General features: G+C 43.7%; 2 long non-coding RNA genes and 1 other non-coding gene across 4 annotated transcripts; 1 reads left to right on the plus strand and 2 right to left on the minus strand.

The window, feature by feature from the left end:
• Positions 1-497: 497 nt before the first annotated feature.
• On the plus strand, positions 498-19,944 carry LOC127696557 (uncharacterized). The gene is made up of 3 exons (XR_007980240.1): positions 498-555; positions 6,090-6,287; positions 19,186-19,944. It is a non-coding gene; the product is annotated as an uncharacterized LOC127696557 (long non-coding RNA).
• Positions 12,761-25,340, minus strand: LOC127696556 (uncharacterized). 2 transcript variants are annotated; one of them, XR_007980239.1, is made up of 5 exons: positions 25,218-25,340; positions 17,909-17,996; positions 14,450-14,531; positions 13,664-13,797; positions 12,761-13,198 (listed from the first exon to the last, which is right to left on the minus strand). It is a non-coding gene; the product is annotated as an uncharacterized LOC127696556 (long non-coding RNA). The 2 variants fall into 2 exon arrangements; XR_007980238.1 differs by lacking the exon at positions 14,450-14,531 and having other exon boundaries at positions 25,218-25,336.
• LOC127696945 (U2 spliceosomal RNA) lies at positions 21,208-21,397 on the minus strand. Its single transcript, XR_007980377.1, has one exon. It is a non-coding gene; the product is annotated as a U2 spliceosomal RNA (small nuclear RNA).
• Positions 25,341-25,461: the final 121 nt, after the last annotated feature.

The raw sequence follows: 25,461 nt of genomic DNA on the forward strand, positions 1-25,461 counted from the left end.
GACTCCAATCCTTACACAGCAGTGAGGCAGTCAGCCATCCTGTCTTTCTTCAAGCTGACTAACCTTAAATTAAGGGGGAAAACCCTCCAGAGACTGAAACAAATCCCAGAGAAGAGGCTGAATTTTTGGCTTCCCAAGTTCCCCCTCTGCTTAGCAGATGGTCCTTTTTTCTGTGTACCTGATGTGTGTGTGTGTGTGTGTGTGTCTCTCCTCGCTTCCAAAACAAACCATTTATCAACTGCTGATTCTATCTGCTCCCATTTGCTATGTTCGAGATTTTGTGATGGCTAAAGTTGTGTCTTAAGTTTTAATTACTGTGATTAAGAGATCTATACAATGAAAATACCTCTAACCTGTAAGCCCCACTTGCCCAAGGATAGATAACTCCTAGAATGCTGGAGGCTGCTCATGCAAGATAATAAACCAGGGGGTTTTGCTTCTGTAAACAAGTCTGGTTGCTCCAACTGCACAGGATGCATGCTTGATCACACACAGGCAGGAGGTACAGAGGCCGGAAGTAAGTCTGGTTGTACGCTTGCTCCTGACTAGACAAAGGTAGGAAGCACATAGCCTTATGGGTTTTGCCTATACAAGCCCCTAATGTAATTTGGCACCATGTTCTGGGAATCCAGGTATGGACCTGGTTATTCCCAAGGGCCAGTATTTAATAAAACTTACTTTAAAAACTTGGCTCAGAAAGTGTGGTTTGATTCTCACCTGGTAGGAGTGATGTTTTCTGGAAGGCCCCCATTGAGATTAAGTTACCCACATTCTAAACCTGGAGCTTCACTCCAGGACCCTAGTGCTGAAGGGCCCTCTCAGGACGTGGGTACCTTGAGAGTTCCAACGCTCTGAGGTACGCTTTTGATTTCACGGACTCGCAGAAGTGAACTGTTGAGAAAAGCAGCTGGCCTGTGGAGGCCTGCCCTAGTAAGTCACAGTAATTTTCTGTGACATCTGGTTCCGTTGGGATCTAGATCTGGGACAATGGGATCCCATCCAGGGCAAAAAGCGAGGTGTCTCACCACCCTGCCTCATTCTGGTTGTTTGAATATTGGAAGCCAAGATGGAAATCAGTCAGTCTCAGTTAAGTGTACGGATGAAGGTGGCCGCCGCATGCTTTGTTTTTGACCACGCTCTTCTGACAGCCTGAACATTCTATGCTCCATGTTATTGGCTTGTTCTTACTGTCTCTGCCATCATCAGCCGTTGGTCACTTCCACCACCATTTGCCATGGCTGCTTTGATGGCCGGGGCTCAGAATTTCTTATCTCTGGAACTTTCTGGTCTCTGTAGCAGGGAATCAAATGTCTTTGGGAGTGGATAATATTAAAATTATTTCATGCTGTTATGGGAAATCTGGCTCTCACATTGGGTTATGTCTCCTCCTTCTCTAGACCCAAGCATGTATATTTAAAGTCTCCTCTCTGTCCTGTTGTCAGCTGAGCCACCCGCCTTTGTGACAGGGAAAAGAGAGCAAAGCAAGAGTCAAGAATTTAGACTACTGGTTTCATTTAACTGTCTGAAACTTTTGCTAAGATATACACTTCATCTCAAGATTTGTAAGTCTATTATATGAACTTTCTGCACCTCAGTATTTGTAAGTTTATTGGGTATGGTTAAAAGTCTAACAAAAGGTTAACTTAACCTTTTCCCTCCCCACTCGCCACTGGTGGTAGGTGGGAGCCTGGGCCATCAGGTCATGCGAGCAGGAGAGCTGACGCTGTCCATCACCAGTGGCCCTGCACTTCTGGACAGCGCAGTAGAGCTGACCCTGTTGATGGGGGTGTGAGCGAGCTGGCCCCCAAGAGCATAAGTGTGGGAGACATGACCCCACCTTCTATGATGACATGGGCAAGGGAGAGGTACCATTCCACCCCTTGCCAACAACAGCAGGCAGGAGAACTGCCCCACGCCTCACCTGACCCTTGGAAGTCATCAGAGGGAAAACTGCTTTCACCTTCACCTGCTGCAGCACTCAGGAGAGCGGCCCTTCACCTCACCTACACAGCCCAGTAGAGCTGGCTGGATGTGGGGTTGCAGGTGAGCCGGCCCTGAGGCTGTGAGTGCAGGAGCATTGTCTCTTGTGTGATGGAGTAGGTAAAGGAAAGATGTCCTCCTCCCTTCCCTCATCCCTTGTCATCCACGGCAGGTGGGGGAGCTGGCCCCAGGGTCATGAGAATAGGAGAGTCATAAAACTGTAGAAGTGTAGCTTTTGTAAAATTAGGTTGTGTACTTTTATCCTTGTTAGGTTTAGCCTCAAAAACAAAAACAAACGAACAAACCAACCCACAATTTTTTGAACTGAGGCTCTTTTAGCACCAAAGTAAAACTTTAAGAAATAAGTATAATCCACAGGGAGACTGAAAACTTTACTTTCCTGGGCCTTATAGAGCACCATCACAGAATATCATACTTTCTTGTGTGACTCAACTTAGCAAGATAGCTAAAGTTTAACAAAGTCTTTTTTTTTTTTAAAAGGCAATGCATGCTTAAGACCTGACTTCTTAGCCACTTATATTACCTTAGTAAAAATGGCTGCCAGTCATGTTTGCCTCCATCCCATGCGGCCATCAGCTAAGATGGCAGCAAGCCACATGCTGTTTACATCCCAAGATGGTGTCACACCACATGGTTCCTTTAAGATTACTCGTGTGTAGATTTTTTAATTATCAATGTTGATTTCTGCATTGGTTTCTGCGCTCGCTAGAACATCCTGTCTGCTCGCTGCGTTGTGGCTGCCGCTGCTCGCCGTGCCCACACGTGCACACCACGGGCACCGCGCCGTGGACACGGTGGAACCATGAGCCGCAGTGAGACACGCTAGACCAGATAGTTCCACGTGGGACTTTATTTAAGATAGGGAAGGGGTAGCGGGCGGGAAGGAAGGGGAGAAGAGAAAGAGAGAGAGGAAAGGAGCGCTGCCCCGTTATATGGGGGGGGGGGTGATGTAGTTACAGGTAAAGGTGGGTTATGGAACTCTGAGTAAACAGCAGCTGTTGCCTTGGCAACAGACCTATACATTGCTTATATGGCGTCACAAGCTTTGCAGGCCCCAATGTTTTAACTTTTTATTGTTACTTAGTGAATTTCATATCATGAACCCCAATACCATTCATCTCCCCCTACCCCAGTACTCACCCTCCACCCTTGCAACCTTCCCCCCAAAGGAGGAAAAAAAATCTTCTTGTGGAAGCTGCAGTGTTTCACAGTGTGTTCACAACATACCCTTTTGTCCACACTTCTTTGCTTGCAAATGTTCGTTTCAATGACTTGTTGGTCTGATACTAGGCCTCTGGCTTCTACTTCACTATCAATACTGGATCCTCACCGAGACTCCTCGCAGACATCCTGTTGTTGCCCTATGTCATGGAGATCCTGTAGGTTTGAATCTATAGGACTGCCTTTTCCCTGTACTTCAGTAGTTCATAGATGGGGTAGACATTGGGGTGGGTCAATTCAAATCCCTGACTCTGGATCTGAGAAGTATCTGAGCTCCCATGCCCTTCGGATCAGCTCACTGGCAAGACCCACAACCAGAGCGAGCTCTACCCTGCCGCACAGGCGAGGTGCAGGGCTCTCTTCCAAGTGTTATAAGGGATGTGGCCAGTTCTACTCTCATGGCCCTGGGGGCAGCTCTCCCATCTGTCAGAGATGGGAAGGGATGAGAGAGGGAGGAGGGCATCTTTTCCTTACCTACTGTCATGGTTTGAATATGCTTGGACCAGGGAGTGGCACTATTTAGAGGTGTAGCTTTGTAGGAATAGGTGTGCCACTGAGGGCATAGACTTTAAGACCCTCATCCTAGCTGCCTGAAAGTCAGTATGCTGCTAGTAGCCTTCAGATGAAGATGTAGAACTCTCAACCCCTGTACCATGCCTACCTAGATGCTGCCATGCTCCCACGTTGAGAATAATGAACTGAACCTCTGAACCAATAAACCAGCTCAATTAAATGTTGTCCTTATAAGAGTTATCTTGGTCATGGTGTCTCTTCTCAGCAATAAAACCCTAACTAAAACACCTCCTCCACCAGACAACAGACAAGAGGCAGGACCAGCTCTTCTGCATTCACAGCCTCAAGGCCGGCTCACCTTCAACCCCCACATCCAGGGCCAGCATTACTGTGCTATGCAGGTGAGGTGAAGGTCCCACTTTCTTGACTGCTGTAGTAGGTGAAGGCATATAGAGGATATGACTTCACCGCCATCTTGATTGGTGGTGACCACATGGTATAAACCAACTAAGAAGGCAACATTTCCAAGATATTTTGGATTCAAATGGGTTTTTATGTAATAATTCTTGCCTGAAAACAAAGTCATAAGAACAATATTTATAAAAGCTATGATTTAAAAATAATTCTTGTTTAATAAGAGTCCTCCTAAGAGGCATATGCTTCTGTAACAAGATAGTTGCCCCTACTGTACCAGATGCGTGCTTGATCACACATAGGCAGGAAATATGTTGTCCCTGATTGGACAAAGGCAGGAAACTTATAGCCTTGTGGGTTTACCTTTATAAGTCCCTGGTTAACATAACCAGGCACCATACCCTGGGAATACAAGTATGGCCCTCCTAGCCAGTATCCATGGTCCTGGCCAGTACTCAATAAAACTTGCTTCAAATTTGGCTCAAAAATTGTGATAGTGGTCTTATTCTCACCAGTGGGGTCGCCAATCTCCCTACTGCTACCTGTTCAGCTCAAGATTTTCTTTCCTGCCTTTTATTTCTTTAGCTGGCAAAGAAAAGGAACCCAGTCAAAACACGCAAACTTGGAGCAGCACCGTCAAGTTCTAGCCACGACACTCTGCTGCTCACCTCTCCAAAGGTTGCTTTTGTCTCAGAACTTTCTGGTTTGCGTTTTGTTTCCTGTTCTTACTGTCAGTTTATCTGAAAGCAGCAACAATATCCGTACACAGCCGGAATGCTCTCCTATCTTGAAATCTACTCTCAAATCAATTAGTCAGTTACTTATATATTCATCTTCAGGCAAAGTCTCAGGACACAGACAAATTATGGATAAATTATTGACCAAGATATAACAGGGATGACCACTGGTCTACTTTCTCCAGATCTCCATTTTGACCTGAAGCCTCCTGAATGCAGATTTTACTGTCCGCATTTCTCTCTGCTTCCTGGACTACCCACACTCCCACTAACACCTAGGTACAGTGTCTTAGGTTTTTCCCTGACTGACTTTTATTTAAACCTTTCCAATCTTTTCTGCAAGCCAGTTCCAATGCCCTAAAAACAACACACAATTGTGTCTTCTCAGCAAGGGGCCCACTTCTCTTGTTCCAGTTTTCTCAGTTAGATTTCTGAAGTAACGGCCAAAATACCTGAGCAAAGCCCTTAAGGGGCAAAATATTTGTTTTGGGTGAGAGCAGTCATAATTTGCTTTCATCATGGTGGCAAGGGCATCTGGGGAAAGCTGTTTACCTCACACATATAGGAAGTGGAAAGAGACAAACATGGTGGGGTCTGGGACAAAATACCAGCGAGGACTTACCCTAATGACCCACTTCCGTCAGGCAGGCACTACTTCCTCAGTTTCCCACCACTTCCCAAAATAGCATTACCAGCTGGAGAGCAAGCAGTACACACAGAGAGTGCAGAGACATTTCAGTTTTAAATCATGAGAGTGTGCAGTATTTGTTAAATGCAGAAATAGATGAGCAACTACTTTGCGTCTTGGGCTTCCCTGGCTTTCATATTTCCAAAAGAAAGAATCCGCGTGACTCAAGTGTTACACAAGTCAGAGGAGGCTTTTGTTTCACGCTGAGCTCCCTGGAGCAGAGCTAATGGCTCCCATAGAAAATGAAAATGGCGGCACTCATACTAAACATTCTTACTAACCAGCTGAAATGAAGCTACCCATGTGGCCTTCTGAGGCATCAGCACAGAACTCTAACAGCCATCTTTCCCAAAGAGGCCAATTGCAGTCCACAGGGTAATAGTCTTTCTGCCTTATTTCTCACCAAAGAGGGTAACCTGAAGTAGCACCCTATTGTTCTGACTCCCTGCTTGTCCTTGACAATGAGAGTATTTAAATTAATTCATTTTCTGTTCTCTTGTTTCTGCTTTCTTTAGCTTTCCTTTGTCTACAACTGGACTTCTTCTGCTCCACCCCTGGGAATGCTTAGTCTATTTTATGGAATCAAGAGTTGCCCAATTCCAGAATTGAAAATGAAGTCAGCTGAGGTCATTAAGCTGAATTGTTGCAATTTGGGCCTTTGACACAAGGAACTAGGAGGCTCAGAATGCAGCCGTCTTCAATCAAGGTTCTGTGTAAGTTAGAGTTGCTCTCTCTTCTCCCCATGCTGGGAGAACTTCTCCTCCTTTCCTCTGTTAGCTCCTGACTTGACTTCCTTCCCTTCACTCTCTTCCTCCATCCTGCTGTCCTCTTCCCTTCCCCTCCCCTCCCCTCCCCTACTCTCTCCTCTTCCTCCTTTCTCCATCCTTCCTCCCTTCCTCTCCTCCCTTCCCTTCTTCTCCTCATCCTTCCTGTCTCCCCCTCTTCCCACTCCCCACTTCCTCCTCTCTGTCCTCAGGCCTCCCCTTTCTGATGCTTTCCCTTGTAGCTGAGTCTCCTGTCTGTGCTCCATGTGAGACAATGGTGGTTGCATGCTCCCCTTTAGTGTCCTCAGGGGGAGAAAGTGGTCTGTCTCTACACCACTGTTTTAATGTAAAGAAGAATTTTGGACTTGGCCAGACCTATGTGCAGGACCCAGTGTGCGGTGGAAGTGGGACATGGTGATTGGCAGTAAGAGAAGTCGTGGTTTTTCCAAAAGAAGGGATGCTGGGCAGATGAAAACAACACATGTCTGCCATAAATATTTTCCTAGGGTTTTTAACTAAGGAGTAAAGGGGGGGTGCTTTTAATAGGACAGCGCTTCCTGCCCCTTGAATGGAAGCTCCCAGGATGGAGCACCATGGCGATCTTTTATCTGTTTGATTCAGATCATAAACACTTGAAAGACAGACTGCACTTTATTCTTTGAAGAAAAGGTATGAATTAAGTCCAAGACCCTTACCTAAACGAAATCCACCCTAAACCTGAGGTTATCTATCTGCCCAGCAAAGCAGAGGACTTCAGGACAACACTCATGTTTATTCTGGCTTCTAGCCAGGTGGGAATTCTGGGACTTTGTTCACAGATAAACTGCCTCAACCTAGGAGAGGAAGTGCGCTGTTCAGGAACCACCCGGGGCTGTAGATTCCCATCTCACGGAGGCAGGAAGAGCTGCTGGCAGTGTGTTTGTGTGCCTGTGCAGGTAGGGAGGCCTGGAGGGCCCTCATTTTGCACAGACGCAGCTGTACAAGAGATTGTCACATGCTCAGCTCTTAAAGCGTGGGAGTGTGGTTTCTGAGTTCAGCACTTGTTGATTTGTCTCTGTGTTTAAAATCCTTTAAAAGAAGCAAGAATCAGAATTTAAGAGGGAAAAACTCAACTGTCCTTGTTGCTTCTGTAAGGTATGATAGTTTACACCCCTTTGAATGATATGGGGGTGGCTGAGAGCTTCCATAGGTTCTCTGGAAGAAGGAAGAGAAGACAAAGTCCTGAGCGTCCTTTTCGGATTGCAGAAACATGACTTCAAGACTCTACTGCTGCTGGGAAAGAACCCGGAAAAGGTTAAATTGGTTCCCTTTCTTGACAATGGTTTTATCATTTCACGAAAACTGGATTCTGAGGAAAGGAATAGTGAAATTGTCATTCCCTTAACATAAGTTATAAATACGAATGGCTAATCAGAAATCAGCAGAAGTTATAAATACATTTGATGAACTAGGAAAACACTTCGGGAAGAGAAAGCAGCCCCACGTCCCACATTTCCTGACATCCTCTTCTGGTTCTGTGACGTTTCCTCTCCTTAGTTTCCAGGGTGTTTATTTGAAAGGAAGTTTCTCTATAGGAGAGAGACAAGAGCCTTTCCCACCCATCCCCTTATACATACTGGATTAAAAACGTGCTTCTTTCACAGTATTGTTCCATATCTTATGTCCTGTGGCCTATGACCACATCTGGGTGGTCACATGGTTCTGGAGGCAGTGGTGAGAAGTCGTGGAAAGAGAGAGCATTACTCATGATGAGGAAGCTGTGACAAGCAGATAGTGAAAATTATCAGTGAGCACTGTCTGGGCCATTGTGAGGTATCATCACTGTGCCTAGTGCTGGACAAACCCATGTATATCACAGACTGATCACATGTCCATGATTCTTTTTGTAATTTTGTTTGCATGTGTGTATATGTGTGTGCATGTCTATATGTGTGCTTATATATATGCCACATGTGTGTGAGTATGCAGGAGTATGTATGTGTGCAGGTGTGCATGTGAATATGTGTGTGTACATGCATGTATTCATGTGCGTGTGCACATGCATGTGAATGCATGCAGAGGCCTGATGGTGACACTAGGAATTTTTTTTGATTCCTCTTCACTGTGACATGATCTGAACCTAGTGCTTGGCAGCTCCAGCAAGTTCAACCAAGCAGCTTGTCCTGAGGCTCCCTGCCTGCATTCTATGTGCTGGGCATCCAAAACCTAGTCTTCTCACTTGCAGCCAGTGCTCTGTCTACTGAGCCACATCCTCAGCCTGCCTACGAGTCTTAATTAAGCTCTGAATAACCAAGGCACAAATCGCGTAACAAATGACACCCATGAAAAAGTGTGGAGAAGGTCCTGATCCTGGAAAGGATTGATCTGGCGTTGGAGGGGAATATAAGGACAGAGAAAAAGGAGGGAGGTGATTGGAGAATGGGTGGAGAGAAGAAGGTTTATGGGACATATGGGGAGGGGGTATCTGGGAAAGGGGAAATCATTTTGAATGTAAACAAAGAATATAGAAAATAATTTTAAAAAATTAAAAAAAAATGTTTCTTAAGACGTGGTCTTACTCTGCAGCCTAAACAATGAGCCCAGACTGGCTTCAAACTGCAGATCCTTCTACTTGTTCTCACAAATGTTAAAATATAGGTGTGAGCTATGTGCCTGTCCCAGGGCTCGCAAAATCAGGATTTCTGCTTTGGTCAGGGTTATGTTTTCAGTGCTCATAGTTCATTTGGTGAATCATGAAATTTAGTTTAATGAGAAGAAATAAACTCAATACTAATATACTTGTCAGGCAACTACTACCCCCATTTTATATATGAGGAATGTTAGTTTTCAGGAGGCTGTGTAGCTGGCCTAAAGTCATAGGGTTAGGAAATGGAAGGCTGCATCTGTAATCCCTTAGTCATAAGAACCTTAACTGAAGGTTATAGTCTATCATATAGCAAAGCTTTTGATAATTCAGAATGTATCACATTACTAATATAACTAAATGCATATAAAATCCTTAGGGAGCCATATTGACACACACCTTTAACCCCAGCATTCAGGAAGAAGGGGCAGGAAGATCTCTGTGAGTTCCAAGACAGCAAGGCTACACAGTGCGACTCTGTCTCAAAAAATAACAAAAGAAAAAAAGAAGAAAAAGAAAATCTATTTTCCAGTGTGCATACCCTGCAAGGGAAAACAGGGTTCATGAAAAATCATTCACAAGCACTGTATTGAAATTAGGTTAAACGTCAGCCTGTATCACACAAAGCCAGCATGTGTAAATTCCATTGTCAATTTAGACTATTTGAGGACATATCTAGAAAAATTTCTGCAGACTGTAAAGTACTATGCAAAATTCTTATATGTGTACATGTATTTGCATGTATAAATGTGCATCAGACCTGGAGAAAGAAAACTGTCTTATTACCATCCATGGAAATTTAAAAATTCATCTTGAGCTTAAAATAGGCAAGTGACTTCTTAGACAAGAGAAAGTTCTATGTCTTAAAAATTCAAATAATTATATGTTATAATTTACCCAACAGTTTATATGAGAGCTATTTCATATGTCAGATGATCCTTCAACAGTCCATGAAATTTGTGTGTGGACTGGGTGCATTGCAGGCTGTAAGAGTGGTTATAGCTGATAATGACTGCTTATCAACAAGAAAGCTAGCAGCACATTTGACCGCAGTCCAAGAGTATAAAAGTGGTGCCTCCAGATAATCTATTTCTAGCTCTTAAGGAAGCAGCGTCATTACTAACTGGTTATGGTGCAGGTATTCAGCAACCTCAAAGGTTAAACATGAAAGGGCAGTCAGAAAAATTGACTCTGAAGCATCCATATCTTTCAAAAGTTATGGTGGTGTTCCTCAGAAACGTTTCTTATACCACAGAGATCTATAATGGCTATGGTACTTCTTAGAAGTGTGTGAGAGCCTCCAGTTGTCTAAAATTAAAATGTCTACTTCTCTAAAAACTTACTGTAGGCTTGGACAGATGTCTTAGTGGCTAAGAGTGCTTATTCCCCAATCATGAGGATCTGCAAGTTTAGAGCCTAGCACCCATGTGACACACACACACACAAATATACACACACACACACACACAGACACAAAAACACACAGACATATACACAGACACACATATGCAAGTACACACACTCACATGCAAACACACAGACACACACAGATAATCACACACACATTGACATACTCATACACACATAGACACACACACAAACATACTTACACAAAGACATACAACACACACATTCACCCAAAGATACATCAACACATACACAAACACACACAGACACATACACAGACACAAACACACACAGATACACACTCACACACAGATACACACTCACACGCAAACACACAGATAATCACACACACACTGACATACTGATACACATATAGACACACAGACAAACACACACACTCACATACAGATACACACTCACACACAAACACACTCACACAGTCAGACACACACAGACACACTCACACAAGCAGTCACACATAGACACACACAAACACACTCACACAGTCAGACACACACAGACACACTCACACAAGCAGTCACACACAGACACACACAGACATACTCTTTCACACTCTCTCTTACACACACACACACACACACACACACACACACACACACCTCATTGGCCATAACTGAACCACATGACCACTCTTGAGTCTGTTACTGACGGGAAGACACTGTCTAGACCAATTACGCTGCTCATGGAAACTGGAATCAGCCTTTCTCAGGCTTGTGATTAGGTGGGAAGAAAGGAGGAAAAGAAACACGGATGATTCTTTGTGCAATAAGCCATCAACAGCATTCACTGTGTTCAGAACCTGTAACAACTTCAGTGCTCCATTCTAATGGTAGATTTGATAGCAAAACTTTTTGTCATTAACATGGTCCCATCTTTAGAGAGTTTGGTCATTTTCCTAATTACAGGAGAATGCCTCTGGAAGTGTTTAAAACACAGCAAAAAGTCAAGTACACAGGCTTCTTCTATTTTATATATACTTCAGCAACAAAAGAAATTTCAATGTATTCCTGAAAATAACACGTCACACTCTCTTCCGGAGGGACAACGGTAAAGCGGACTCTGTTGCAAGGAGCCAATATCAGAGAGGGGCAGCCGTCCTCAGGGCTTCAATTCCTTCCTTCCCCATCCCCTCCCCCACTCAGAAGTTGTCCTTCAGCATTACGCCCTTGCACACTTGCCAACTTTCTGCATCATGACACAAAGACATTGCTGGTTAGGATCATTGTGGCCTGAAGAAAGGCAGGCGCAGAGCCAGCCAGGCCTCCATGAAATGCACACTGTTTGCGGAATGGCCGTGCTGTTTTGAAAGCTCCCTTTATGAAAGACTAGCATAAAGTCAACAGCCCACGGTCGCTTGCTCAAATCCGCGCTTCGGTTTCCTACCTCGGCCCACCACTTCCCTACTCAGGACAACTACAGTTAAGTTGCATTTTTAACTATGTCCCCAGGGGAGTGTTGAGTAAGAAACATGCCGGGTCACCAATAAATCATTTCGGGGAAAAGGGGGCATTTCAGGAAAATTAAACAAAGCAGAGAAAAGCCTTAGCTTGCAGTTTGTTGTTACAGAATTTGACTGATGGCTTTCTACACCCAGACCAATTCTAAGCAGGAAACTCTGAACAGGGGGAAAAAAAAAACTTCCAGTCCAAAGTACAGATGAGAACAGACAATGGTATGGTCATTGTCCTTTTAAACAAAACCATGGTGCCTGGTTCTTTAGCACTTTCAACTTGATCTCACAACTGGGAGAAGAACGTCTACAATGACAACGGGATAACTCCAAAAGTCCCGCAAGGCTGGAACACAAAGTTTCAAAAATATTCCAAAACCTGGCTACTTCCCCAGATAGCTCGCCGGTGCAGGTGAATCGCTCTCCCTGGGATCTTTGCAGATGAGAGGGTACACGGGACAACAGTGTGCACAGCTCCTTCAGCTAACATGTGGAAATACTTTCTGGGGGTTGAAAACAAAAATCATACTTTTCCTATGGGCCCTTGTGTTTTTAGATTGGCAAATTGTGTTGTGGCCCTTCTACTTTTATTTGGTACGCAATCCCAACGCCCAGTTGTCTACTAATTGCTACTGTCATATCGTCCCACAACACTGTCAGCCCAAATTCATTAGCTGGGCTCATCTGTGGCTCCCTCCATAGCAACCAGCTGAGGCGGTTAAGGGATTTCCCCAGGAGCCCACGAGGAACAAAAGCACCTTGTCATTTCTTTCATTTTTAGCTCTTGTCTACCCCAAGAGGGACTGGATAGAATTCAGAACATATTTTTCATCTTGAAACACAACTAACCAACCAGGTCAAAGGCCACGCCTGTTTCTTTAGATGCCGTACTGACATTGGCTTACTTTGAAGGCTGATTTCCTGCCATTTGCCTCTTGAAAAAAATCACTCTGTTCTCTCAACTTCTGTTTCATACTTCCTAAAATTGACATTGCTAGGATGAATACATTCCTTTTTTTAAAAAAAATATTTTTTAATTCTTTCAGAATTATATACCATACATTTTTGTTGTATTGAGCCCTCCCAGCTTCTTCAATATCCACCCTCCCTATTCTAACCTCCAGTGATGGTTTGTATATGCTCAGCCCAGGGAGTGGCACTATTAGAAGATGTGGCACTGTTGGAGTAGGTGTGTCACTGTGAGTGTGGTCTTTTAGACCCTCATCCTAGCTGCCTGGAAGCCAGTCTTCTCCTAGCAGCCGTCAGATGAAGATGTAGAACTCTCAGCTCCTCCTGCACCAGGCCTGCCTGGGTGCGGCCATGTTCCCGCCTTGATGATAATGGACTGAACCTCTGAACCTGTAAGCCAATTAGATATTGTCCTTTATAAGACTTTTCTTGGAGATGATGTCTCTTCACAGCAGTAAAACCTTAACTAAGACACCTCCCTACCTATGTAACTTTTGAATTTTCTACCCATTCCCCAACCACACTGAGTCAAGTGATACTTAACTGCTCTTGGGAGAGAGGCCTGACCTGGAGTGCAGGTCACCTACTTGGAGTTGTGATTAAAGAGAGTTCACTCTCCCTGTCCCAGGAGCTCATAGGTCCTCAGCAGGTAGCAGGTTTCCTGCCCAGCTGACTTCCTAGGCTGTGCAGATCTTGGGCATGTTCTTACAACCTGCTTGAGTTCACGTGTGCCCCTGCCCTGTCGGGTCTGGAAAACACTGTTTCCTGAAGTCATGTTCCACCTCTGGCTCTCAGTCCTTTAACTCCATCATTAGTCTACATCCCTGAGCCATAGTGGGAAGGTATGATACAGACCTCTCATTTATGACTGAGAACTCCACAGAGTGTCTCACTCTTTTCCCATTGACCTCTTCTGGATCTCTCCCAATTATTGTCTGACTGTAAGAAGCTTCTCTGATGGGAGTTGAGAGGTGCTCTCATCTGTGGATCTGTGGGCACAGCAGTAAGTCATGGGAAGTCATTTGAATACTCAGTTCATTTGATGGAATCATAGTAATGATTCTCTCCTAGGGCCCACAATCTATCTAGCCATAGCTTCTTGGCCCTCTTAATAGTACCAGGAATGAGTTCCATCTCATGGTGGGGGGAGGGGTCGTCTTAGATCCAATCAGAAACTGATCGGTTGTGAGTACATTTTTAGATCAGATAAGGAATTTGGTAAGCATGGATATATGCTTATACAATATATATATAATATGCTCATTAATACAAAAATATTAAGAATAATTAAAATCTTTAATGTCCTTAGGACATTAACTACCACCATAAGGGAAGCTGAGGGCACTGGCTTTCATCACCTTCTGAGTCCTTCCTGCTCTTGGTAGTTATGACTTCATAAGTATACAGATTCTGGTTGGTTGCTCATCATGGTGGTTGAAGAGGTCAGTTTGCATTGCCAGGTGCATAAAGTGAGCATGATTCTTCCCAACTTCATAACAGACCTATACAAGCAGCTCTAAAAGACTAAGTTCTTGATTCTTGGTAGCCTAACACTGTCCCATAACTGTCTTCAGGCAGATAGATCATCCCACAACAGTATATCTTATGGTTTATTTAGCATGTTTAGAGGGAAGTCATTACCTTCGTTCTGTGTTGGGATGGAATTTATTATTCCTGTCATCCATCACCTGTCTGTGTGTGTTAATCATGCATGTGCTTGGCTCTGTAGAGGATTACAACAACGGTATTCTTCCTTACGTTATTCAGAAGTCAAGTATCAGAGGAAAAAACCATGAAGCTCCTTCTTAGAAACACAATAGACCACAACACAACAGAGAGACCAAAGGAGTTTCCTGCTGTTAATCTTAAGTATGGTGGTTAGGCTCAGCCTCTTTCTAGACTCTTGTCTAACTGGATCCAATCCAAAGGACACCCTATTTGCTGCAACAAGAGAAAGTGGGCATCCTTACTCCTGCTCATTTCACTACACTGCTGTGTGTGTGTGTGTGTGTGTGTATGTATGTGTATGTATATGTGTGTGCATATATGTGTGTGTATGTATGTGTACGTATGTGTGTGTATATATGTGTGTATGTATGTGTGTGTATGTATGTATTTATGTGTGTGTATATGTGTGTGTGTATGTATGTGTGGGTATATATGTGTGTATGTATGTGTGTATATATGTGTGTATGTATGTGTGTGTATGTGTGTGTATGTATGTATTTATGTGTGTGTATATGTGTGTGTGTATGTATGTGTGGGTATATATGTGTGTATGTATGTGTGTGCATGTGTGTGTATGTGTGTGTGTGCATACACACATGTGTGTGTGGAGACTGTAAACAGACACTTTGTATCTTCCTCAATCACTCTCCACTTTATTTATTCAGACAGGGTCACTCTTTGAGTTGGGAGCTTTGCTGATTTGTCCTTATCTCTGATTCTCCAGTGCTAGGAGTACAGGCACACTTCCTTTCCTGGCTTTGTAAGGTGGGCTCTGTGGATTTGAACTGAAGGCCTCATACTTACACGACAAGTGCTTTACTAACTGAGCTGGGTAGTCTCTTTAAGAGTCCCTGCAACCTGCCCTGTCAGTTCTTAATGACCTTTCTGAAGCAGGCTTCGCATTTTTGATTGTAGACTTCTATCTATCTACAGAGTCACTCCATACACTCATTCTAGTTACTCTCTGGAGATCCAGTGTCACCCTCGTATCCACACTACTTCCCAGGCTTCACTACAAGCTAGATAAACTGCACGCTGTATATGGAGTCTCTCATGTAAGCCCTTCAGCAACTCGATGAGGTAAATGCCCCATTCAGCTCTTCCAGCTCTTGAAATAGCATACAGCATACAGGTGGCACAGGTGGGACTAGAGCCAGGCAGTCTCTCAGCTACTGTTCTCCAGGACCTCCTAACTCCCACACAGATAGAGTGGGGCATTTGAGCAAGAGGAACCTGACATAGGACAAAGCCCAGCTGCACAGAAGGGCTCTGCCTGACCCTGGTTTCCTCTGAGTTCTTTCAGTGGGAAGACGCTTTATTCATTTCCTCTGTGCTCAAATTAGCTTTTGATTATTTTGTCCACACAAAATGACAGAGACAGCCCAGATTGTATTCATTAAGGGCTATCGTGTCTGCTGTTGGTTGTTTACAAGAAGGGTTCTGCTTGGCCTCTGCTACTTTTAGGTGAAGTCATCTTAGGAAAAGTTGAGAGCCATAGAAACAGAGCTTTAAAAAGTTTCAATATAAATCTCCTGTAAAAGAAAAGAATAGAAAAGACCAAAGTATAGATTGGATTACAAGATTCACCTTGGCTCTGTGGGCATGAGTGGTGTGTGTGCGTGCGCGTGCGCGTGCGTGCGTGTGAGTGTGCGTGCATGCGTGTGTGTGTGTGTGTGTGTGTGTGTGTGTGTGTGTGTGTTTGTGTGTTTGCATGTGTGGAGTCCAGTGGTTGATACTGGGTATCTCTCGATCACCAATCACTCTTCACCTTATTTTTAAGGCAGGGCTTCTCACTGAACCTCGAGTTCATCTATTCACTTAGACTAGCTGTCTAGGAAGCCCCAGGGATCCTTCTGTCTCAGCCTCCCAGTCCTGCCCCAGAATTACAGGTTTATGCTGCTGCGTCTCCATTTTTCCCATGGGTGCTGCGGATGCAGACTTAGGTCTTCATGCTTGCATTGGAAGCACTTTACCAACAAAGCCAAGCTGTCAGACCTTTAGTGGTGACTTTTGAATGGTGGGCCTCCAGCAAGCATCTCAGGGAGCCTAAGGAGCGACATTGCAGAGCTAATAAAAGTCTTTATGAGGAGAAAACTAAAACGTAGGCAAGAGTTGGGAGTTAGGCTTGCAGCTGTCAGGGTGCCAGGCAGAAACCCTGTTAGGTAAGAGGAACCTTCTTATTTGATGAAAGCAAGAGGCCAAGGGAGTCTCTGCATGGTGGGAAGAGAACTGATTTACTGGGCTTTAGTGCTTGGCTGTGAGTTCTGAGCAACAGAAACAGGAAGGAAGCCGCTCTGTACTGCATCTGGCCTCTTAGGAAACCTCAAGATCGGGCACAGGATAAGCCCAGTCTTCTCCTGCCTCGTGTTCTCCTCATGGAATCTTGAAACACACTGGCTCTTTCTTAAAAGAAAATTTCTCGCACCCAATGGTAAAAAAACAAAAAAACAACCCCCCCAAAACACCCCCCCAAAACCCCCAAAACCGACCACCACCCAAATAGAAGGTTCTGGGTGCCAGGGACATATCTGATCTCTTTCCTGAGCCCCTGGAGCACAAAAGTGGCTCAGGGGAAGGAAGGTTCAGGCAACAAACACTTCTGGGCCCAATCATTGAGAGTAGCCAGGGAAATATTTGGGAGATTTTTTTTTCTATGATTCATATGAAGAATGATAACAGAGAAGAAGAAGGACAAGAAGGGGAGAGACCAGAGAGATTGAGGCACACAGAGAGAAGTAGGAAGAAATGGAAGAGGGAAAGGAGGTGGGAGAGAAGGAGGAAGAGCAGAGGGAGGGTCAGGAGGAGGGGGAGGAGGGGGAGGAGGGGAGGAGAGAAGATAGAGTTCATTCCTCATCTGTGATGACAACTGAGTTATTTTTGTTCATATCTATTTTGTATTTGTGACTTCCTGCAGAAAAGATGTCAGATGATTATGATGAAATAGTCCTGTGCTCAATGTGGTGTACGTGCACCAGTGTGTGTGTGTGTGTGTGTGTGTGTGTGCATTTGACTTTAATTCTTCAGTTCTGCTGAAGTGACTTCCCTGCTTCTCCTGATTCAGCAGTAAGCACTGAGAATTATAAGAAGCAGGATTAGCTCACAAACAAAACAGCCCGTCCCTGCCTAATAACATAGCTTAGTGATAATGAGGGCAAGGCACTCTGGGAAGGACACTCCCCTTCAGAAGTCTTAGGACATCTAAATTGGGAGTTGGTGATCTTGTAAACAAATTCAAATTACCTTCTAGCAAAACCTCAAACTACTTGTTGGAGATGGGTTTTGGCTAGAAGATGTGAATACGGATCAAAATCAAAAAGCCACATAAATACTAAAATAGCCAAAACAGAGACACAGTCATTACAGGAAACTCACGAGGCTTCAAAGGAGGTTTAAAGAAAGAAGAGCTGTAGCCAGAAGAGCTGGTGGCGTTGCCCATCTGTACTGGAAATGTCGACATCCTCTGGAGAGGAAGAGGAAGGAGTTAGTGGTGCCAGACAAGCAGCTGGACAATGACAAGACAGGAAACCCGGCCGCTGATGACAGTGAACTGCAAACCGGGAGGAGGGAAGCTTCAAAGCCACGGGGCTTCTGAAGACTGTGGGCAAGGACACCGTGAAAGTCGGGAGGGGCTCGGAATCAGCCACAGGCCACATACATATGGTCTAGCGTGTAGCCAAGTCTCCATTTATTTCTGTTGAAATACCATGGAAGGGCCCTAGTCCTACTGCAATCATCCTAGGAATAGTCTATTGTATTTTGTACAGGTTCAAACATTGCCTTGAAGGGCAGTCATGTGAGAGAACACTGATGTAGATGTCTCAACAAGGTGCTGGCTCATGTTTATAGGTAACATTTAAGTGTATTTGTTCCCAGTACTTTATGGAAAATATAATTTAATCCCAGGGTTAAAGGGCCAAGATAGAACAGGTGTAACAAATTAATTCAGCAATCTTTCTTCAGAGTTTCCATCTTGCCTAAGAAGCCTGGTAGAGTGGAGGCATAATGGATCTATGGCTCTGTCCTGAGCAAACTTTCAGCTCATTTCTATTTACATCTGCTCCACTTGCCAGGATTTCCTGGCCAACCTTTGTAGGGAGAGATAGCAGCTAAACGCTCAGAATTAAAGAGCAGTCCCCAAACCCAGAACACAGTCTAGGTTAACAAAGCCTGGAATGGAAGAGTAGAGCCAGCATTGAGAAGTAACCAGATGGCCCCTTAAGGTACAGTTTTACTAATCTTCTCAGAAAGTCAGAACTGGAATCCTTTGGCCAGATGAGTAGGTGACCAGTAAGCTATTATTTAAGAGCATAGCAATATTGGGAGAAAGACCGCCCTACCAATAATCAAATGTATTACAGATATTATTAATTAACAACTTGTTATAGTTAAGTGATGTAGCAAACTTTAGCTACTTTGTGGATTCTTCTTTCTTCCACCCTTCTCCATTTCCGTTCTACACTTTCAACCCCCTAACACTAGATAGGAGAGGAAAAATGATAGAAAGGGAAGTGGGGGTGTTATTAATGGGGGGACTGTTCCTGCTCATAGGGGTCTTGAGTTCCTTGGGGCAAGTTTGATCTTTGCTGTCAGTATATCTGATTTCTTCTTGTTTTTTTTTCTTTCTTTCTATTTTATTTTATTTTGCACAGGACTATTTAGCAAACTGTGACCAACAACAACCAATAACAACCAACCAACAACCAACCACCGACCACCCTACTACCCTCTCAGGGCCCTTTTTTAATATATCCTCTGAAAAGTTTCCGGAATTCCAAACATCACACAATCACAAAAGCTCTCTGCAAGTGTCAAAGTCGCGTTTCCACCAGAGCTTGAGGAAAATCACAGTCAGCTGCTTCGTACAAGCTGAGGCAGCCCCACACCCCACACCTAGAAATAAAATGAAAACACACTCCTTTCTGTGCTTTTTAAAAGAAATCAAAATTATCGCTACAAAGTGATGCCTTAGTTTGCTTTCTATTGCTGTGAAAAATATCATGCCCAAAAAAACAAAACAAAAACAAACAAAAACAAATCAAAACAAAAAATGAAAAACAAACAAAAAAACCCAATAAAACAAAACAAAAAACAGACCAGCGTGGAGAAGAGAGTTTATTTAGCTTACTCTTCCAGGGCACAGTCCATCTTTGAGGGTAGGGCAAGGAATCTGGAGACATGAATTGAAGCGGAGAGCATGGAGAAACCCTACTTACTGGCTAGCTCTACCTGGCCCCTCAGCTCAGTTTCTTACATAAGTCAGGACTACCTGACAGGGAGGCACTGCCTGGACATCCTGGAGTATCCCACACCAATGACTGATCAAGAGGACGCCCCACAGACTTCCCTACAGGTGAATGTGATGCAGGCATTTTCTCATTTGAGGCTCCCTCCTTCCAGATGACTCTGTGTCAAGTTGAACAAAAACAAAACAAGCAAAAACAAACAAAAATTACCCATCACAAGTGATTTGTTTAAGGTCAGATTATTTATTTCAAATTTCTCTAAGTCTTATTTTACCCAAGAATTATACTGTTGTCTGGGAGGGTTTATTTTGAATTAAACATAAGTTTTTATCATTTAGATGTAGGTTCTACTTCTTTTTCATCTTCCTTCTTGTTCTTGTTCTTCTTTTTGTTCTTCTTCTTGTTCTTATTGTTTTTGTTCTTCTTCTTCTTTGTTCTTCTTTTCTTCTTCTTCTTCTTCTTCTTCTTCTTCTTCTTCTTCTTCTTCTTCTTCTTCTTCTTCTTCTTCTTCTTCTTCTTCTTTCTCCTCCTTCTCCTCCTCCTCCTCCTCCTCCTCCTCCTCCTCCTTTAAATCTAGAGGTCACATGCAGAGCCTTTTATGTGCTAGGCAAGTGCTCTGTCACCGAGCTAGCATTGCATCCTGATGTACTTTTTGGATTTTGTTTTAAAGGAATTAAAACTTCAGAGACTATGTTTCTTATTTGACTGCTGCCTTGGGCTTGTGTAAGAACACATGTCTCAAACATCCAGGTCCCATTTGGATGCCTTTTCATAACCCCACTGCTCAGCCATGTCCCATGGGGATAGCTACTCAGAGTGAGCTAGGATCTGAAGACACAGAATTCCAAATGCATAGAAAGACTGACAAGTGTCCATGGATGAAATCTACTTAAAGTACCAAAGAGAATTCACTCAGTGCACATGGCCATGCAAGAGACAAATTGTAAGGCACATTGTGTGGCTACAGTGGAAGGACATTTTTATTGTTTGAGGAAAATCCAAAAATGTCTTAATAGCTTTACCCTACTGTTCATGTCAAAATGCCTTCTAAAGCCAAACTGTTGAGTGCTGAGCTGCTGTCAACTTTTTCCCATGTGAAACCAAGGTGTCTAGATGGCTACAATTGGCTTTGAGTTAAACTAAGGGGATTCAGTGATACTTATACACTGTTACACTACCCAGAATGCCATGTTTCATTTTAGAGAATAAAAGGATAGAAATACTTAAAATATTAGACAAAAACTCGCCCAGCATATAACATTTTATAAAATCAAATACTATTATATACTACAATAATGGTAATATTGTTATTTTTGTTCAGTGCTTGGAATTGAACCCAGAACTTAGCCCATGCTTACCAAGTACCCTACCACTGAGCCACACCACAGCTCATAGGAGTCTATTTAAATAGTATACATTCCCTCTGAGGGAGGCTGCACTCTTCCTGAAGGTGCTGCAATACTAGGTCAATTCATGGGATAGACCAAGCAAGCTCCTATTCCACCTCCTATCTTCAAAAATACCATTTAATATATTATCCACTGATAGAGGACATATCAGATGTTTTACTGGTAAGGACAGATACCATATTTTCTCTTAGGCAAATCAGAGAAGTGACCCCATCCACAAGCTCCTCCTTTTGCTTGTTTGTTTGCTTGTTTCTGTTTTTTTTTAAGGCAGAGCTTCTCTATGGAGCCCCGCCTGTTCTGGAACTTGCTATGTAGACCAGACTGGCAAAGAGCTCACAAATGCCTCTACCTGCCTCTACCTCCCAAATGCTGGGATTAATGCATGCACCACCACACCTGGCTTCACAAGATTCTTAAAAATCAAAGGAAGTATTGAAATACTCAAAACAAAAACAAAGTGATTTTCCTCAAGGACATTCTGTCCATTAGTTCTCATCTTCATTTCCATGGATGTTTTGGATGGAAGGAACTCACGGTTGACCTCACATCCATTCCCTTCCAGTCTCTAACAGAACCCCAGCTTTCAGGTAGGCACAGTGTCAAGGTGTGTGCATAATGGGCAGGGTGTGACCTGGGCCTCAGAGGACATGGCAGGAGTGGCCCATGTTGGATTGTCTCTCCCCAGGCTCTTCTATCTGAGAACACAAACAAACCCCAAGTTCAAACTTCTTGCTTCCGACACCAGAGACTTGTAGCTTACATTTCCTTTAAGGCACAGCATAATTCAGTCCCAGCTCTTCCCACCCCCAGAACACCGAGGGATCTCAGAGCCCAAACACCTAAGACAATTGGAAATCAGGAGCTTAGCTTGGAGCAACAGCCTTAGTTGTCATCTTTCAGTTCTCTCAAAAACTCCAAAGACGGTTATTTAATCTTCTATTTTTAGCTCTGGGACATTTGATTTAGCTAAAACAGACAAGGAAAAAAAATGACCCAAGATTTCTTTAGTTCCTAGGTTCTGTCTGCCTCTTTGTCTGTCTGTGCCTCCCCCTGTCTCTAACACACACACACACACACACACACAAAGAGAGAGAGACCTCTCTTTCCTTAGTAATATTCAACAATAGCAAGTTTCCTTTTAGTCAGAATATTTAGTTTTCACATATTCATATTCTACTTTGAGTTCATAATGTTCACCTCATATGATTCTCAGGATACATTCATGAAGTAAGCAAGAAGAATATGAAATATTTCCATTTCTTCTACGTAGAAACTGTTTTCATCCTCATCATAGCTCCAAGGAATATGGACTATTATCATCCCTAAGATGTAGAAATGAGCATCCTGGAGTGCCCGCATCATCTGGTCCAAGGCCGTGAGTAGAAGCTGGCTTTCAATGCAAACTTGTGGGCCGGGTGGCTGGGCGCCAGGGCAGTAAGTGAATGAGGAAAATGGAAGTTAAAGGAGGTATCAGAGTCACGGCATTGGAATTAAAATTAGGGTTTGCTCATCCCTATTTCAATTCTTTTCCCATTACACCACCTTGCCTCTCCCTAGAACTCCATTCTCCAATCTGCTGAGTTGTCCGTGTGGGTGTGTTGTTGGTGAAAAGGCCGCTTTCAGAGGGTCAGCCACAGGGAACTTCAGCTGATGTCCTAGCACAGCACTGCACACATTACAAAAAGGATTGCTTTCGCTGGAGGCGTTCCCAACCCTCACACACCGGCCCTGTGCCCACAGCCATTGTCTTTGACAAGTGACTATGTTGGCAGTGTAGGATACCCTCAGTCTTTCACAGGGCTAGCCAGTACCCACTCAGTCCTCCCCTCTCCTTCACACACTCAGGGCAGCTGGAGTGTTTGTTCACTCAGGAAAGGTTCCCTTTGCGCCATGGTCACTGTTGTGGTTTTACAACAGTTTAAACGTTTGAACTAGGAAACGTAAGAATGACCACGAACCCTAACATTAAGAATATTTTCTTCCTTCTGAAAGAGCTGTGAAATGAAGAGGTATCAGAAAAGGTTGGAGTTAGCACCCTGCACCACTCTAAAGCATGGCTGAAGTGAATAGGGTTTTGTTGGGTTTTTTGTTGGCCACTGAAATAAATATTAAAATTCATCTAAGTTGGTAGCATGTAAGGTAGTTTAGGTCCCATTGTGGGCAGTAAACTACTGAGCAGATTCTAAGCCCTCTGTTTACCAGATGAGTGACCGAAAGAAGAGAATTTAAAGTTCTTAGTTGAACCTCGTGTTTTTAGTATATATTAACAGTACAAGACAGTAGCTGCGTTACGTTTTCACACGTACATGTGTTGATCCTCCCACTAACCACATTTATGTGTCCCATTTACTGTCCCTCTCTATCCTGTAATAGTCTCTCTCTCTCTCTCTCTCTCTCTCTCTCTCTCTCTCTCCTCCCTCTTTCTGTCTCTCTCTGCCCCTCTCTCCTTTCCTCTCTACACATCATAGATCATGCAGCTTGTGGTTCTAATTCTGGCTTATATCCCTTAGCATGATAATCTTCGGTTTTATGGTTCTATCCATTTTACTGAAAAAAAAATGTGATTTGCTTTTCCTTAATAACTGGATAATATTTCTCTCTGTGTCTCTGTCTTTTTCTCTGTCTCTGTCTCTCTGTCTCTGTCTCTGTCTCTGTCTGTCTGTCTGTCTCTCTCTCTCTCTCTCTCTCTCTCTCTGTGTGTGTGTGTGTGTGTGTGTGTGAGAGAGAGAGAGAGAGAGAGAGAGAGAGACAGACAGAGACAGACAGAGACAGACAGAGAACAGTGTGGAACAGTTCTTTATCCATCTATCCATTGGAGATCAATTAGGCTGATTCCATAACTTGGCACCAATGGAAGACCAGATAGAGATGGGGAGAGGGGAGCAGAGAGTAGAAGAGAGGGGGGAGGGGAGGGACAGGGGAGGGAGAGGGAGAAGAGGAAAAGGGGAGAAAGAGAGGGAGAAGAGGGAGCAGGAGAAGGTAAGATTGATTCTATCCAAGTCTAGCTTAGTGAACCAACCAGTGAATGGGTAATGGACTGAACAGACAATTTCTTTTCAAGTAAAGATGTATAATAGTCAATAAGTACATGAGAAAATGTGGAGAATCCTTAAACATCACAGAAATACAAATCAAAAGTACTTTGACCCACCATGTAATAAGGATACATGCTCTACTATGTTCATAGCAGCCCTATTTATAATTGCCAGATGCTGGAAAGAACCCAGGTATCTCTCAACAGAAGAGTGGATGCAAAAAATGTGGTATATCTACACAATGGAGTACTATTCAGCCATTAGAAACAATGAATTCATGAAATTCTTAGACAAATGGATGGAGCTGGAGAACATCATACTAAGTGAGGTAACCCAGACTCAAAAGGTGAATCATGGTATGCACTCACTAATAAGTGGATATTAATCAAGAAAACTGGAATACCCAAAACATAATCCACACATCAAATGAGGTACAAGAAGAAAGGAGGAGTGGCCCCTTGTTCTGAAAAGACTCAGTGAAACAGTATTTGGCAAAACCAGAACGGGGAAGTGGGAAGGGGTGGGTGGGAGGACAGGGGAAGAGAAGGGGGCTTACGGGACTTTCGGGGAGTGGGGGGCTAGAAAAGGGGAAATCATTTGAAATGTAAATAAATTATATCAAATAAAAAAATTAAAAATAAAAAAGTACTTTGAGAGCCCAGCTCACCCCAGCCAGAGTGGTGACCATCCAGAAAATTAAAACTATGATAATAATGAGAACTGGAGAGAAAGGAATCCTTACATAGTGCTGCTGCTGGGAAAGCAAATTAGAGCTTGAGATTGCTATGGAGATTCCTCAAAACCCCGAAGCCCAGAATTCCCATACGATTCAGCTGCCCGACTGATGTATACACTGCTGGGCAGCCAGTGCCCTCAGAAATGAGACACAGGGATACTTGTTAAGATGCAGGCAGCTCACGAAAACTTATAAAGCAAAGACTTTATCAAAGTTACAAGACTATCACACACAGGTGACCCAAGGGCAGCTACTCACCTTCTTGAAAAGCCTAAGGATTCTTGAGAGCTGTCCCTGGCGTTCCCTGCCTGACTCATAGGCAATGCACCCAAAGTCTACTCTTCCTTCGCTACTGTTTTCTGCTTCTATAACCTTCTGGATGGGGTGTAACTTGAGACTTTCTAAGTTTCATAACTAAAGCATTTCTTCCTTTAGCTAAGCAAGGTCTTTGTACTTCTAGAAGGGGCTCAGGATTCTTTATGCTTTATTTCTTTGTGAAAAA

Source organism: Apodemus sylvaticus, chromosome 11, assembly GCF_947179515.1.
Source record: "Apodemus sylvaticus chromosome 11, mApoSyl1.1, whole genome shotgun sequence".
Lineage (NCBI taxonomy): Eukaryota > Metazoa > Chordata > Mammalia > Rodentia > Muridae > Apodemus > Apodemus sylvaticus.